This window comes from Macadamia integrifolia, chromosome 7 (genome assembly GCF_013358625.1).
Source record: "Macadamia integrifolia cultivar HAES 741 chromosome 7, SCU_Mint_v3, whole genome shotgun sequence".
NCBI lineage: Eukaryota > Viridiplantae > Streptophyta > Magnoliopsida > Proteales > Proteaceae > Macadamia > Macadamia integrifolia.
In genome coordinates, this window is record NC_056563.1 from 9,440,163 (window position 1) to 9,446,389 (window position 6,227).

At 39.0% G+C, this 6,227-nt stretch overlaps 1 pseudogene; it reads left to right on the forward strand.

Annotated features, from left to right (window-relative positions):
* The first annotated feature begins 792 nt into the window (after positions 1-792).
* Positions 793-5,822, forward strand: LOC122083861 (annotated as a pseudogene).
* The last annotated feature ends 405 nt before the right edge of the window (positions 5,823-6,227 follow it).

The window sequence follows — 6,227 nt, forward strand, 5'->3', positions numbered from 1 at the left end:
ATTGAACCACAACCAATTTAGATACGATCTGGATCATTTTCCTGGATATTGATCAATAATAGTTTAAACTTACACCTCACTAACACCAATCAAATGTCAAGGGGGCAGATATGATTATTCAAAACACAAGGGAAAGGGCGTAATTGGACCAAAGTCCAAGGGAGACCTGTAAAATTCTCAAAAGAAATTCCCATAAAAAAGGGGGATAAGTAAACACATATGTGTCTTATCTCTTTCATTCTCTCGTAAAATGACATCATTGGCCTCCTATGTATGATCGTATCATTGGTGCACTTCCTATGCCATCAAATGAAGTTAGAGGGGTGCACCATAGATCCTGATCCCCATCTAACGGCTTTGTGCATGGTCATGCACTAAACCCTTCCCAAAAAATTAAGAGTATCAATGCTTTTGCATCAATTATTGTCCCCCTTAGCCTCATAATCCGGATTTGGATTTGTGAATCTCAATACATTTTTTTGTGTGTTGAGATTCACATATCCAAATTGAATCTAGTTCAGTTAAACTAGACTTGTAAGGAAAAAAAAAAAAGGTTTAAACCAGTCCAATCACTGCCCCAATATTTTGTCTTTTCTTCGAATGTGTGTCTCTCTAACCTCTTTATACCAATCTTTTGAATTCGGTTTGAGATTGATTTTTTTTTTTTTTTTTTGGGGGGGCGGGGGGGTGGGGGTGGGGGGGAGTGTGTGTTCGGCATTTTCAGCGTATGAAATAGCATCTTTTTAAATAAAATAAAAATTGGGACAAAGTGACTGGAAGAAATACAGTTGGTTTGGAGGGGCATATGTTGCTTTGGTTCATATTCTCCTCATCTTTATTGTTACTTTGTTTCATATTGTCCTTCTCATCTTTATTCTTCCTTTTTCTCCGTTTTAATTTTCTTCTCTGACGTTTAGACCGTTGCTCTTCTCGCCGTAGCTCAGGCTTCTTGCAGCCATGGTAATCAGGTAGGTTTCCTCATTCTAACACACCCTACATCATTTTTACCAGTTCTTAAAACTATTAGTTTAGAAATCAAGTGCCACCTTCTTCCAAAACCAGGGTCCCTTGTAATTCCTTTGCTTTTGAAGCTCGTTTTTTCTTCATTTTCTACTGATATAAGCAGTGATTTCAAATTAAAATTTTCTATCTCAAGAAAGGTTTTTTTTCCTGAATCTCTGAAACTTCATCTTTCTTCCTTGAAATGGCTTTCATTTCTTTCTATCTTAACTGGGAATATTCATTCTGATGTACCATTATTAGAAGTCCTTAATCCCATTTATCCTCTGGGATTCTGTGGGTTTCAGAAGTAGATTTCGTCATAAAAATCGTATTTTTGAAATGGGTCTAAACTTATTCTTTTCGGAATTTGCATGGTTATACTTCTTTGCCATTAGAGCCTTTAGAAGTAGTTTGCAGCGTAAAAATCTTATATTTAGAATGGGTTTTAGCTTTTGTACACCCCGATCATTTTTACTTTTACGTAAAACAAAATGCAATTCTCCCCGAGGTTGAGATTTCAAGGTTTATCATATTCTACCCCTTAAAATAACATCAATTTTCTTCTGTGTCTTAATATTTGGATTTTTTTTTTTTTTTTTTTCTGGCCCCGATTAATTTCGAGTTTGGTACCAAAATTTCTAATTCAGAAAATTTAATCAGACCGATTACCCTTTTTTCCTTTAGTTAATCTTTTTTGGTAGAGATTTTTTTATTTATTTGCTTTTCATTTTCGCTACAGGTTGTCAGGTTGTGTTTATCCTACTATCCTGTTGCTTGAAAGTTGGATTTGAAGTTTCGAAGGTATTGCGCTTTTGAAAAAGTTGAAGAGAAGGCTTGAAAGAATCTTGGTTACTTCCTAATTATGTAAGTTCATATGTTCCTGACTCTTTCTCTCTATGACTTTACAATTAAGAAAAGAATCCCATCTCTGCAAAACCGTTCTTTTGTAGTTTTAAGCTACTGAAGCCAAGTTTTGCATCAAAGATGTTGAGCATGGTTTCTCAAGGATAACTTCCCTTTGTCTCATTTGATTTCTTGCTCCTTGCAGCTATTGCAATGCTATTTCATGAACTAAGGTTCTCCTACTTTACTTTTTATGTTCGACATTGCCCAAATAATCCATATGAAATACTTGGCCCACAACTCATGATATTCCCTTTGATTTTAGCAGGAAGTGAGAGAGAGAGAGATGGGATGTTCTACATCAAAACTGGATAATGAAGAAGCTGTCCTGCTTTGTAAAGACAGGAAGAAATTTATTAAAGAGGCCCTTGGGCAGAGAACTCGATTTGCCTCCGCACACATTGCTTACATACAGTCCTTAAACCTTGTGTCTACTGCCCTTCGTAATTATATTGAGGGAGATGAACCCCGTGAGTTTTTCTTGGATTTGTTCAGTACCTCACCTTTCACCCCTGTAAAGAAAACTTGTCCAAGTGTCATCTCAATCTCATCAAAACCCTTCTCAACTCCACCCCCAATTCAGTTCCTACAACTCAACTTTCAGAGTGAATTACCTGAGATCAGGTGGGGATCCATTGGCCATTTCTGTCGAGGAGAGGCCCCCCCAATCACCAGAAACTGTGAGAATCGATTCCTACTCATACTTTTCTTCAATACTGAATGGACCGAGTTTTCCTCAGACTTCACAATGGGGGGACTTCTTTTGGAATCCCTTCTCGTCACTGGATACATATGGTTACCCCACCCACATAAGTCTTGAGCAGACTCTCATGGATGATGAGACTGCAGGGTTCAGGGAAGTTCGTGAAGAAGAAGGAATCCCTGATTTAGAAGAGGAAGTTGAAGAACAAGATGAACAGGTAGTAACAACAGAAGCAAGACCTCCTAAAATTGATACGAATTGTGCTAATTACCATGCTGATGATGAAGTCATTATCGAAGAAGACGAAGATGATACTGATGCTGACAGCAGTGAAATTGATACTACGCATGAAGTAAAAGGATTAAAATCCCATGGTGCTGAGAGCATTGAAGTATCAGAAGCTCAAAATACAGTAGAACTTGAATTCAGTGATCAAGAGAGAGCAGAGAGTGATAGAAAAGACAAAGAAGAAGCCCCCGGGTTTACTGTTTATGTAAATCGGAGACCAACAAGAATGGCAGAGGTCATCAAGGATCTTGAAACTCAGTTCATGATAGTTTGCAATTCGGCTAATGAGGTCTCAACAATGTTGGAAGCTAGCAAAGCCCATCAGTATTGTTCAACCTCAAACGAGCTTACTGGTATTTTTTCATATAATCATCCAACAAAAGATTGGTATTCTCCACTGTACGTCCATTGCAAGCATTGTGCACTATCAGAACTTTTAGTTAATGGGTAGTTAAAGGTGACCACACTATTGGTTGTAGAGAGTGCAAGTACTAGTTACACCAATATATATTGTGTGAACAAAATGCATAAAATGAATTTCAAGTTCATTATTTTACGGGTTCTTCCTTTCATGTTTGGTGGGTCCAATTGATAAGATGTGAGCGATAATGTGCAACATTCCATTTTTTTCGGGTGGGTGCAGCTATGAGAATGTTGAATCCAGTTGCTTTGTTCCGTTCGGCATCATCACGGTCCTCCTCATCGAGATTCCTCAACAATTCTTCAAGTTCCAGGGATGATGGTTATGAAAGCAGTAGTGATTTCTCTGAGGAGTCTTGTATGTTCTCGGGGAGTCATCAATCAACACTTGATAGACTATATGTTTGGGAGAAGAAGCTATATAAGGAAGTCAAGGTAGAAGTACTCCATACCCGGACATTAACTAGTTCCTGTGTTTTTAGAGGGCAACTACTAATTCTCTATATTGATTTCTGCTGTTGTCTTATCAACTCCTCAGTCAGGAGAACGGGTTCGCATCGCCTATGAGAAGAAATATATGCAGCTAAGGGACCAAGATGTGAAAGGAGAGGATCCTTGTGTGGTGCATAAAACTAGAGCTGCAATAAGAGATCTCCAAACCCAGATCAAGGTTTCAATACACTCGATTGAAGCAGTTTCAAAGAGAATCGAAACTTTAATGGTTGAGGAATTGCAACCGCAGCTTCAGGAATTGATACAAGGGTATGGTCGCCATATTACAAATTGATTCTTTCATGCTCTAGTTTCATCTCTCCTTTCTCCAAAAATTCCATCATCGTCAACTCATGCGGGTAGGTGGGTCTCATTGTCTGAAATCAACTTCGTCATCATCATCAAGGTCTTTTTTGTGTTTATCTGTCTTGAAGGTCTGCAACCTCAAAGCGAAGTGTAGTTCTGACTGCAAATTTTGAGAATAACCTCAAATAGCCAGTGAATTGATCTAATTCCATCGATATCTGGATCAATACACTTGGAAAGCTGACAGTCATGTGAACCTTGAGTTGATCTTTATGAGCGTTCAAAGTAGTTGTCTATAGCAGAAGCTGCTAAAGATTGGGTTGAAATTCCATCAGATCCAAGCATTTAGGAAATTTGAACCTTGATCAGTTTTGCAGTACAATCTCTATTATGTTTAATTGGGCTGCTGAGTTCAGAAATATTTGGCCTATTCGTTTATCAGGCATGTCACTCTGAGCGCAATCCCATCTGAAAACCGAGTTGGCTGGACTACTAGCCTTGGACCAGAATACTTTTTACCTTATCCCTTCAATTCAAAACATTAAACCAAAGCCAAGCCACTACTTGATCAAGCTTGGACCCCCTCCAAACTCCAAAGCACACTGACTGGCCTTAGTTACCATTCAAGATTCTAATTAAAGGTGATGATTTCTGATCCATGCCCTGGTTTTCTCAGGTTTTCGGTTGATTTATTGATTGGAAGTTGGTTTATAGACAAGTATCCTACACAACAACCACCCACCCTTTCCCACCTTTGAAACCAGATTGACAAGCATATTTACTATAGTATGTTAATAATAATAACTGTTTATTGGGGGAGGACTAATATTGGAATCTAATTATAAACGGCAGGTTAGCAAAGATGTGGAAAGTGACGGCAGAATGTCATCGAATCCAGAAGCAAATAATAGACGAAGCCAAGCTCCTCTTGTTAGCTGCTACACCACAAAAACTGGAAGTGGCAGAGCAGAAACTGGGTGAAATGTCACCAACTGAACCGCACCGGCTCTTTCGATCAGCTGTAAATCTTGAGACAGAGCTTCGGAATTGGCGAACCTGTTTTGAGTCATGGATCACTGCTCAACGATCCTATGTCCATGCACTTACAGGATGGCTCCTCAGATGTATAAGAACTGACCCAGAAACATCAAAATTGCCATTCTCTCCTCGACACTCTCGGGGAGGAGGAGGAGCAGCAGCTCCTCCCATTTTTGGAATTTGTATTCAGTGGTCCAGATTCCTTGCTGACATCTCTGATGACCCTGTGATCGATGGGCTCGATTTCTTTGCAGCGGGGGTGGGATCACTGTATACACAGAAACCAGATGATTCTTTCCCAACTCCAATGGGATCGAAGCGACTCTCCCCTGTTTCTGGTGGGACTATGGAGATGGTGGAGTTGGATCATCAGGTAGAAGAGGAGGTGATGATGAGTGCGGAGAAAATGGGACAGGTTGCCATTAGAGTCTTGTGTGCTGGGATGTCAGTTGCCATGAGTTCTCTAATGAATTTTGCAATAAGCTCCGCAGAAGGGTATGCTGATCTGGTTAAGCAATGGGAGAATGGGGCATGGACACAAGAGACCAACAAGGCAGCCATGTAATTTCTGTGGTGGTTAGTTAGGTAATGGGAATGTTGTAAATGTGATCATAGAATTACTAAATTATGCTAATATTCCGATGCCTGTTTTTCATCGAAAATTAATTTATTATGATAATTTATGTCTGGCTGGCTGGTTGGATGTAAAATGACGAAAATTAATGTAAAAAAATATTTTTAAAAGGAAAAGAGCAAGGCATAAACATGTCTACTTTGTAGTTCAAACTTGAAATTAATTATAATTCTCTCATTTGTCCTATTACTTTCTACTTTGTGTGTTTAAAAAAATGGATAATTATCCATGTAACAATGGAAGGTGATTGAACTATATATTCAAACCCCCTAAAAAATTACAGTGATCCAACTAAATCAAAAATCCTAGGGGGAGAAAGAGTTTCTACACGAAGCTGGGGCAAGGCTGCGTACATTATTATTCCACCTAGATCTTGTAGTGGCAGGAGCCTATGCACTTGGTACAACAACAACAACAAGCTCAACCTCATCCCAACTTAAT